This window comes from Leucopleurus acutus (genome assembly GCF_964270905.1).
Source record: "Leucopleurus acutus genome assembly, chromosome: 4".
In the NCBI taxonomy this organism is placed as follows: domain Eukaryota; kingdom Metazoa; phylum Chordata; class Mammalia; order Artiodactyla; family Delphinidae; genus Leucopleurus; species Leucopleurus acutus.
The window spans coordinates 67,117,132-67,129,211 of NC_139146.1; positions in this window are offsets into that span (position 1 = coordinate 67,117,132).

Below are 12,080 nucleotides of genomic sequence, written 5' to 3' on the forward strand. Positions count from 1 at the left end.
GTTTTTTGTTCTAGTTCTGTAAAAAGTGCCATTGGTAATTTGATAGGGATTGCATTGAATCTGTAGATTGCTTTGGGCAGTATAGTCATTTTCACAATTTGGATTCTTCCACTCTAAGAACATGGTATATCTCTACATCTGTTTGTGTCATCTTGGATTTCTTTCATCAATGTCTTATAGTTTTCTGAGTACAGGTCTTTTACCTCCTTAGATAGGTTTATTCCTAGGTATTTTATTCTTTTTGTTGCAATGGTGAATGGTATTGTTTCCTTAATTTCTCTTTCTGATCGTTTTCTGTTAGTGTATAGGAATGCAAGAGATTTCTGTGCATTAATATTGTATCCTGCAACTTCACCAAATTCATTGATTGGCTCTAGTAGTTTTCTGGTGGAATCTTTAGGATTCTCTATGTATAGTATCATCTCATCTGCAAACAGTGACAGTTTTATATCTTCTTTTCTAATTTGTATTCCTTTTATTTCTTTTTCTTCTCTGACTGCTGTGGCTAGGACTTCCTAAATTATGTTGAATAGTGGTGAAAGTGGACATCCTTGTCTTGATCCTGATCTTAGAGGAAATTCTTTCTACTTTTCACCATTAAGAATGATGTTTGCTGTGGGCTAGTCATATATGGCATTTATTATGTTGAGATAGGTTCCCTCTATGCTGACTTTCTGGAGAGATTTTATCATAAATCAGTGTTGAATTTTGTCCAAAGCTTTTTCTGCATCTACTGAGATTATCACATGGTTTTTACTCTTCAGTTTGTTAATATGGTGTATCACAGGGATTGATTTTCATATACTGAAGAATCCTTGCATTCCTGGGATAAATTCCACTTGATCATGGTGTATGATCCTTTTAATATGTTGTTGGATTCTGTTTGATAGTATTATGTTGAGGATTTTTGCATCTATATTCATCAGTGATATTGTTCTGTAATTTTCTTTTTGTGTAGTATCTCTGTCTGGTTTTGGTATCAGGGAGATGGTGGACTCGTAGAATGAGTTTGGGAGTGTTCTTTCCTCTGCAATTTTTGGAAGAGTTTGAGAAGGATGGGTGTTAGCTCTCCTCTAATGTTTGATAGAATTCACCTGTGAAGCCATTTGGTCCTGGACTTTTGTTCGTTGGAAGATTTTTTTCTTAACATCTTTATTGGAGTATAATTGCTTTACAATAGTGTGTTAGTTTCTGCTTTATAACAAAGTGAATCAGTTATACATACACATATACCCCCATATCTCTTCCCTCTTGCGTCTCCCTCCCTCCCACCCTCACTATCCCACCTCTCTAGGTGGTCACAAAGCACCGAGCTGATCTCCTTGTGCTATGCATCTACTTCTCACTAGCTATCTATTTTACATTTGGTAATGTATATATGTCCATGCCACTTTCTCACTTTGTCACAGCTTACCCTTCCCACTCCCCACATCTTCAAGTCAATTCTCTAGTAAGTCTGTGTCTTTATTCCCATCTTCTGACTAGGTTCTTCATGACCATTTTTTGTTTGTTTGTTTTTTAGATTCCATATATATATGTTAGCATATGGTATTTGTTTTTCTCTTTCTGACTTACTTCACTCTGTATGACAGACTCTAGGTCCAGCCACCTCACTACAAATATCTCAATTTCGTTTCATTTTATGGCTGAGAATATTCCATTGTATATATGTGCCACATGTTCTTTATCCATTTATCTGTTGATGGACACTTAGGTTGCTTCCATGTTCTGGCTATTGTAAATGGAGCTGCAATCAACATTGTGGTACATGACTCTTTGAATTATGGTTTTCTCAGGGTATATGCCCAGTAGTGGGATAGATGGGTCGTATGGTAGTTCTATTTTTAATTTTTTAGGGAACCTCTATACTGTTCTCCACAGTGACTGTATCAATTTACATTCCCACCAACAGTGCAGGAGGGTTCCCTTTGCTCCACACCCTGTCCAGCATTTATTGTTTGTAGATTTTTTGATGATAGCCATTCTGACCGGTGTAAGATGATATCTCATCGTACTTTTGATCTGAATTTCTCTAATGATTAATGATATTGAGCATTCTTTCATGAGTTTGTTGGCAATCTGTATATCTTCTCTGGAGAAATACCTATTTAGGTCTTCTGCCCATTTTTGGATTGGGTTGTTTGTTTTTTTCATATTGAGCTTCATGTGCTGCTTGTAAATTTTGGACATAAATCTTTTGTCAGTTGCTTCATTTGCCAATATTTTCTCTCATTCTGAGGGTTGTCTTTTTGTCTTGTTTATGGTTTCCTTTGCTGTGCAAAAGCTTTTAAGTTTCATTAGGTCCCATTTGTTTATTTTTGTTTTTATTTCCATTTCTCTAGGAGGTGGGTCAAAAAGGATCTTGCTGTGATTTATGTCATACAGTATTCTGCCTATGTTTTCCTCTAAGAGTTTGATAGTGTCTGACTTTACATTTATGTCTTTAATCCATTTTGAGTTTATTTTTGTATATGGTGTTAGGGAGTGTTCTAATTTCATTCTTTTACATGTAGCTGTCCAGTTTTCCCAGCAGCACTTATTGAAGTGGCTGTCTTTTCTCCACTGAATATTCTTGCCTCCTTTATCAAAGATAAGATGACCATATGTGTGTGGGTTTATCTCTGGGCTTTCTATCCTGTTCCATTGATCTAGATTTCTGTTTTTCTGCCAGTACCATATAGTCTGAAGTCAGGGAGCCTGATTCCTCCAGCTCCGTTTTTCTTTCTCAAGATTGCTTTGGCTACTCTGGGTCTTTTGTGTTTCCATACATATTGTGAAATTTTTGGTTCTAGTATGTGAAAAGTGCCAGTGATAATTTGATAGGGATTTTATTGAATCTGTAGATTGCTTTGGGTATTACAGTCATTTTCACAGTGTTGATTCTTCCAATCCAAGAACATGGTATATCTCTCCATCTGTTTGTATCATCTTTAATTTCTTTCATCAGTGCCTTGTAATTTTCTGTATACAGGTCTTTTGTCTCCTTACATAGGTTCATTTCTAGATATTTTATTCTTTTTTTGCAATGGTAAACGGGAGTGTTTTCTTAATTTCAGTTTCAGATTTTTCATCATTAGTGTATAGGAATGCAAGAGATTTCTGCACATTAATTTTGTATCCTGCTACTTTACCAATTTCATTGATTAGCTCTAGTAGTTTTCTGGTAGCATATTTAGGATTCTCTATGTATAGTATCATGTCATCTGCGAACAGTGACAACTTTACTTCTTCTTTTCCAATTTGAATTCCTTTAATTTATTTTTCTTCTCTGATTGCTGTGGCTAAAACTTCCAAAACTATGCTGAATAATAGTGGTGAGAGTGGGCAACCTTGTCTTTTCCCTGATCTTAGTAGAAATGGTTTTAGTTCTTCACCATTGAGAATGATGTTTACTGTGGGTTTGTCATATATGGTCTTCATTATGTTTAGGGAAGTTCCCTCTATGCTTACTTTCTGGAGGGTTTTTATCATAAATGGGTGTTGAATTTTTTTTTGAAAGCTTTCTCTGCATCTATTAAGATGATCGTATGGCTTTTCTCCTTCAATTTTTTAATATGGTGTATCACATGGACTGATTTGCATATATTGAAGAATCCTTGCATTCCTGGAATAAATCCCGCTTGATCATGGTGTATGATCCTTTTAATGTGCTCTTGGATTCTGTTTGCTAGTATTTTGTTGAGGACTTTTGCATCTATGTTCATCAGTGTTATTGGCCTGTAGTTTTCTTTTTTTGTGACACTTTTGTCTGGTTTTGGTATCAGAGTGATGGTGGCCTTGTAGAATGAGTTTGGGAGTGTTCCTCTCTCTGCTACATTTGGAAGAGTTTGAGAAAGATAGGTGTTAGCTCTTCTCTAAATGTTTGATATAATTCGCCTGTGAAGCAATCTGGTCCTGGGCTTTTGTTTGTTGGGAGATATTTAATCACAGTTTCAATTTCAGTGCTTGTGATTGGTCTGTTCATATTTTCTATTTCTTCTTGGTTCAGTCTCAGAATGTTGTGTATTTCTAAGAATTTGTCCATTTCTTCCAGGTTGTCCATTTTATTGGCATAGAGCTGCTTGTAGTAATCTCTCATGATCCTTTGTATTCCTGCAGTGTCACTTGGTACTTTTTCTTTTTCATTTCTAATTCTATTGAATTCAGTCTTCTCCCTTTTTTTCTTGATGAGTCTGGCTAATAGTTTATCAATTTTGTTTATCTTCTCAAAGAACCAACTTTTAGTTTTATTGATCTTTGCTATTGTTTCCTTCCTTTCTTTTTCATTTATTTCTGATCTGATGTTTATGATTTCTTTCCTTCTGCTACCTTTGGGGTTTTTTTGTTCTTCTTTCTCTAATTGCTTTAGGTGCAAGGTTAGGTTGTTTATTTGAGATGTTTCCTGTTTCTTAATGTAGGATTGTATTTCTATACACTTCCCTCTTAGAACTGCTGTTGTTGCACCCCATAGGTTTTGAGTCATCATGTCTCCATTGTCATTTGTTTCTAGGTATTTTTTGATTTCCTCTTTGATTTCTTCAGTGATCACTTGGTAATTAAGTAGTGTATTGTTTAGCCTGTGTTTGTATTTTTTACAGATTTTTTTCCTGTAATTTATATCTAGTCTCATAGAGTTGTGGTCGGAAAAGATACTTGATACAATTTCAATTTTCTTAAATTTACCAAAGCTTGATTTGTGACCCAAGATATGATCTATCCTGGAGAATGTTTCATGAGCACTTGAGAAGAAAGTGTGTTCTGTTGCTTTTGGATGGAATGTCTTATAAATATCAATTAAGTCCATCTTGTTTAATTTATCATTGGAATCTTGTGTTTCCTTATTTATTTTCATTTTGGATGATCTGTCCATTGGTGAAAATGGGGTGTTAAAGTCCCCTACTATGATTGTGGGGACGATTTCTCCTTTTATGGCTGTTAGTTGATTTCCCCTTTTATGGCTATTAGTATTTGCCTTATGTATTGAGGTGCTCCTATGTTGGGTGCAGAAATATTTACAATTGTTATATCTTTTACTTGGATTGATCTCTTGATCATTATGTAGTGTTATTCTTTGTCTCTTGTAATAGTCTTTGTGTTAAAGTCTATTTTGTGTGATATGAGAATTGTTACTCCAGCTTTCTTTTAATATACATTTGCATGGAATATCTTTTTCCATCCCCTCACTTTCAGTCTGTATGTGTCCCTATGTCTGAAGTGGGTCTCTTGTAGACAGCATATATATGGGTCTTGTTTTTGTATCCATTCAGCCAATCTATGTCTTTTGATTGGAGCATTTAATCTTTTTACACTTAAGGTAATTATCAATATGTATGTTCCTATTACCATTTTCTTAATTGTTTTGGGTGTGTTTTTGTAGGTCTTTTATTCTCTTGTGTTTCCCACTTAGACAAGTTCCTTTAACATTTGTTGTAGAGCTGGTTTGGTGATGCTGAATTCTTTTAGCTTTTGTTGCCTGTATAGCTTTTGATTTCTCTGTTTAATCTGAATGAGATCCTTACTGGGTAGATTAATCTTGGTGGTAGATTCTTCCTTTTCATCACTTTAAATATATCATGCCACTCTCTTCTGGCTTGTAGAGTTTCTACTGAGAAATTGGCTGTTAACCTTATGGGAGTTCCCTTGTATATTATTTGTCATTTTCCCCTTGTTGCTTTTAGTCATTTTTCTTTGTCTTTAATTCTTGTCAATTTGATTACTATGTGTCTTGGTGTGTTTCTCCTTGGGTTTATCCTGCCTGGGACTCTCTGTGCTTCCTGAACTTGGGTGGCTATTTCCTTTCCAATGTTAGGGAAATTTTCAACTATAACCTCTTCAAATATTTTCTTGGGTTTTTTCTCTTTGTTTTCTCCTTCTGGGACCCCCATAATGTGAATGTTGGTGCATTTAATATTGTCCCAGAGGTCTCTTAGGCTGTCTTCCTTTCTTTTCATTCTTTTTTCTTCATTCTGTCCTGTGGCAGTAAATTCCACCATTCTGTCTTTTGGGTCACTTATCCGTTCTTCTGCCTCAATTATTCTGCTATTGATTCCTCCTAGTGTATTTTCCATGTCAGTTATTGTATTGTTCATCTCTGTTTGTTTGTTCTTTAATTCTTCTAGGTGTTTGTTCCTTAATTCTTCTGCATCTTTGTTAAACATTTCTTGCATCTTCTAGATCTTTGCCTCCATTCTTTTTCTGAGATCCTGGATCATCTTCACTATCATTATTCTGAATTGTTTTTCTGGAAGGTTGCCTATTTCCATTTCATTTAATTGTTTTCCTGGGGTTTACCTTGTTCCATCATCTCGTACATAGTCCTCTGCCTTTTCATTTTGTCTATCTTTCTGTGAATGTGGTTTTCATTCAACAGGCTGCAAGATTGTAGTTCTTCTTGCTTCTGGTGGATGAGGCTATCTGAGAGGCTTGTGCAAACTTGCTGTTGGGAGGGAATGGTGGTGGGTAGAACTGGGTGTTGCTCTGGTGGGCAGAGCTCAGTAAAACTTTAATCCAGTTGTCAGCTTATGAGTGGGGCTGGGTTTCCTCCCTGTTGGTTTTTTGGCCTGAGATGACCCAACACTGGAAGCTACAGGTTCTTTTGTGGGGCTAATGGTGGACTCCAGGGGGGCTCATGCCAAGGAGTACTTCCCAGAATTTCTGCTGCCATTGTCCTTGTCCCCGTGGTGAGACTCAGCCACTCCCACCTCTGCAGGAGATCCTCCAACACTAGCAGGTAGGTATGGTTCAGTCTCCTATGGGGTCACTGCTCCTGCCCCTGTGTCCTGATTCACACACAACTTTGTGTGTGCCCTCCAAGAGTGGAGTCTCTGTTTCCCCCAGTCCTATCAAAGTCCTGTAATCAAATCCCACTAACCTTCAATGTCTGATTCTTTAGGAATTCCTCCTCCCATTGCTGGACCCCCAGGTTTGGAAGCCTGACATGGGGTTCAGAACCTTCACTCCACTGGGTAGACTTCTGCGGTATAAGTGTTGTCCAGTTTGTGAGTCACCCACCCAGCAGTTATGGGATTTGATTTTATTGTGATTGCATCCCACCTACCATCTCATTGTGGCTTTTCCTTTCTCTTTGGATGTGGGGTATCTTTTTTGATGAGTTCCAGTGTCTTCCTGTCAATGATTGTTCAGCAGCTAGTTGTCAACAATAGTAGGTATATTTCTTAAAATAGAAAAAGAAATAATTACAACTACGTTTGAAACCATTTGCAGAAGAAGACAAGATTTACCATTGAAAACAATATTTAAAGGATAAAAGAACTACTTATAATGAGCTACTCTGAGATAATGGTACAAGTCGTTTGTGTTTATCTCAGATATTTTTTATTGAATATTTGGTTTATTTTCCCATTAGTTATATCCAAGTCTCTGTTATATTCAAGTCTCTATCATTCATGTGTATGTTATAAAAATTGATCTATCTTATATGTACTATTTTGTTTCAATGTCTACCTTATTATTCAGCTAATGAGTGGAGAATAAAATGTACCTTAAAAAATAATCCCCAGTAACAGGTAATAGAGAACAAAAACTGTAGAAGTTATATATGAAACTGATATAGTAGGCCCCTTCTATTTTGAATGATTCTCATCTTTGTTTTCAATTATTAATGCCTTGATGGAGACAATAGACATAACATTATGAGGTGAGTATAAGGCATGCTATTATGCTTTATTTTCATAACATTTTACCCTTTTAAGGACAGTAATATTGTGATTAAATCTGTGAAATGACATCAGTAATAATTGTATGATGGGGTGAAAGAGGAAATAATTTTTTTGGAAGTAGTTTAGGTATACAAAGGTTGAAATTTTAAAATCACAAAAAATCCACTCTATCTCTTTTTAATTTTTTCCCCTTTTTTCCTCCTTTATTCAAAGTATGACCTGAGTTTAGTAAAAATAATATTAATAATTCATTTTGAATGCTAGTCAAGGTAGAAGTTATATCAACTTCTCATTTGAGGACTTTTGAATGACAGATGCAGTTCAGTTGCCTGAGCATCTGAATTGATTCTGTAATATAATTGCTAGAAGATCACAACTGAGAAAAATTATTTATGTCTCTACCCAATTTTTTCTAGCCCATGTCCATCATTTCACTGAGATGGAAACATCTGAAAAGTTGGCATCTGTAGACCAAGCTTCAAACAGTTATTGGCACTTTTCTATTGTATATATGACTTAAAAGTTTTTGGTAGGCATCTTTTGTGTTATAACTCTTCTTTCTAATAAAGTAGGGAGAGCCAACTTTTCTGACACTCATATTACTGGGAAAATAGAGATATTGATAAATTCATAATCATAAATAAAAATGACTGAAAATTTCCAATCATAATCCACTTACAAACATGAATATTTATGTTCTTAGTTAATAAATATTCTTCCTATAAATTAATAAGTTGGCATCTGATTTAGAAATCAGTATTCTAAAATTTTGTTGGCGTGAATCTGTCCTCTGAGTGAACTAACTAAATCAGATTTGCAGATCTGCAAAATAGAGAATCAGCTTGGATAGCTTCCCTCGGTGACATCTGGAAGAAATGTGTGAGTAGAACCTTTATACATTACTCAAGGAAAGGTAATACAAATTTAAAGTACCAGAAAGCTAGGATGTTCTGATAATGAAATAGAAATAAAAGACAATGAGAAAATGTAACTTCTCCTAATTCATATGTGAATCCAGATGCTTACTTCTCAATTGTTACAATGTATCCTTGAGAAATTCTCAAGAGGTTACTACTTGATAAAAACAGGTTGTCTCAAGTGCTGTTTATTGGCACAGAACACCTTTGTGGTTTCAGCACATTAAGAGCTACAAAAAAACTCATTGCTATTTTAACAGCTGCAGAAAAATATATCAGTGAATGCACATGAGATACCTTCTGGGTGCTTCCAGAACTAAGTCCCAACATAGATGAAGTTTAAATTCCAAGGAAATGTAGAGAGCCCCTGGAACCAGATTATTGTTAGCAGTAGTTAGCTGGACTTACTATATCCATTCAACAAATGATGATGTTCTCTTTATGCACAACTTCTCTGAACATTTCTCCTCCTGTGTCTTCCTCCACAAGGGGAGCCTTTGCCACATCATCCAAGGTGAGGAATAAATGTGATGTCTCATGTGACCATGCTGGCATATGACATTACTCAGTAAATACTAGTCTTTTCTCTTAACATTTTCCTTGCTTCTATTTGAAGAATCTGTGTGTAGTGAGGAGTATACTTTTGGGGTTGTGCTTTTCTCATTACACTGGAAAGGAAACACTGTGAAATATACTGGAACCCATAGCATAATAAAACATATCAAGTGTCCTTTTCACCTAGGAAAGGACATGAGTGAGAATCATTTCCTTTCCTCTGTGTAGCTATTTCCCCGTGGGATGTGAAGAAAAATGGAAAAGAGGTCTCCATTTAGATTTGAGGAAACTACTATTCAGAGTAGCCTTATTGCTATGACTAGTTATAATATAAAGTAGCCATATATATGTAACAAACTATCAGACTCATTGATTAAGGAGTTGGGGTGGAATCCCCAAGCTCATGTATTCCATGCAGCTGTCTGACATTCTTTGTTATGTTAGTTTGGCAATATTTGGAAGGTCAGTAAACCATCATTCCTCTATTTGTAAAATGGGAATAATAACCACTTTACTCAGGTGAGGAGTAAAAATGATACTTCATGTGACCATACTGGTATATGATATTTCTCAGCAAATAGTAGCCATTAGTTATTATAGTAAGTAATCTCTGACTGCAAACTCAGAAAATATGTAGTAGGTAGCCATATATCTCAAACTAAGTTTATTCTTTGTTACAAAAAAATAAAAATAAAAGCCCAGATCTCTCCAATGTAAAATCTTTACATGCTTCTATACCATGTGTCATTTCAGAGAGAATAAAAGATTGGAGGTATTAATACATGTTGTGTGAAATAGCTCTATGTGTGACATTGTAAAGCTTTTTCACACAATATGTATTAATACCTTCAAAGCTTTAAGGTGACATACTATTTGTCCTTAAATAGTGCCCAAGGTTGTGTTTCTAAAGGGAGTGTTTAAAATATAATTCCTAGTGATATAAAAATAAATGCATACAGAAACTTGGCAACAGATTTATCAGTTCCATAAATAATTATTTGTGGATTTATATTGTAATTTAGGAAAATATGCATATGATTACAGTTTACCTAGAAAGAGAATGCAGTAAAATTTTCTGTAGTTCTGTTTTTCAGAATATCATAAATACCTGGAGAAACTTGATTATTAGTCATATACTCACAATTTTCAGAATATTAGCATCTAAATGAACATGTTCGGTCTTATTAAAATATTCAATTTTAAGACCAAAACCTTTATATAAAAATTCATTCTTGGTACCATCCATTCATTCCACATGAGTATTTATTTGGTGCCTGAACTTTTTTTTTTTTTGTTATCAGTTTATTTATTGGTTTAAAATTTTATTTTATTTATTTATTTTTGGCTGTGTTTGGTCTTCGTTGCTGAGCCTGGGCTGTCTCTAGTTGCGGCTAGTGGGGGCTAATTGCAGCGTGTGTGCTTCTCATTGTGGTGGCTTCTTGTTGCGGAGCATGGGCTCTAGGCACATGGGCTTCAGTAGTTGCGGCTCGCAAGCTCTAGAGCACAGGCTCAGTAGTTGTGGCGCACAGGCTTAGTTGCTCCACGGTATGTGGGATCTTCCAGGACCTGGGCTCAAACCTGTGGCCCCTGCATTGGCAGGCAGATTCTTAACCACCGCGCCACCAGGGAAGCCCTGAACTATTTACAATGCAGAGAAAATGACTTTTCAAGTTCAAAGTTGTGGTTTACATAGACTCCAAATTATCTCCATACTGACAGTCAGAATAGAGGGTAGCTAGACAGTGATGACGTTTAAAGGACAACACATTGTGATGTCCTGCATCATGTGGTCCTGTCTATCTGGCAACATCATCGCGTGTCACTTTTAACCTCTCTGATCCAGATATAGCATCTCTTTAGCATAGACCTATTATATCTCTAACTAGATCCTAGTATAACATTTTTCTAGTTCTTTAAGCAGTAACTTGCTGAAATAACTTCCCCAAAGCCTTCAAATACTCTTCTAATGGCATCTGTCCTATTATGGCTGCCTCTCTGCATTTATGGGAATCTCTACATAATGAGTTTCACCTGTCCAACATAAACATTATAACTCAAAATCCCAGGTTCCTTTATGTTAGGAAGCAGATAGATGACCAAGACCCACAAATCTGACACACTCTCAATTAGCTCACCAAGGCTTGGAGTAGTGATTCTCTTTTTGTTGTCACTGAAGGCAATAGAGGTGTCTTTCATGGTGGAAACTGTGGTAGTTTTCCAGTGGTTAGAAAGTCAAGTTCTTCATACCAAAGTGGTATTGGTAAGCAGTGGAAATGATTTGGAGAGAGAATCAATTTGAGGATGTGCTATTGAGCTGACTGCCACTGTGTGAGCCTGTGCTGTTGGATTATTTAATAAGAAGCCATATACTGGTGTCTCAGAACAGTCCACTGGGAGGGTAAAAGGGGCAAGAATTTATTCACTAACTCTTAACTTCTCCTCCATAAATGTATACTTTATGGGATGTTAAATTCCCCCTTTTCTGTTCATTGATAGGCGTTCAGAAGCATTCAACACCCTCAACAGGGGAGCACCAGGACAGGACACAAGGAGCACACAGCACTGGCAAGAAGAAAGGTGTGGTCAGGTTATACCTGCTTGAAGTGGACTGCAGCTCACACAGAGCTCCTGACTGAAGGGACAGCTCAAATTGTTACTGAGTCCAAACTCATTCTGCTTGCTGCACAGCTGGCCAATAAATGGGGAGCTGAGGTGCTGGCACAAGGAATAACGACTTTATTCAGAAAGCCCACAGACCGAGAAGATGGTGGACTAACGTCCTAGAGAACCATCTTACCCAAGTCAGAATTCAGGCTTCTTTTACACTAAAAGGGGAGGGGGTATGATCGGTTGTTGCACACTTCTTTGTGTCGGAATCCTTTGATCTTGCAGCTGTCCACCCAGGTCAGGTCTTGATGTTCCTGTAAACCTCCAACAAGACAAATGATAT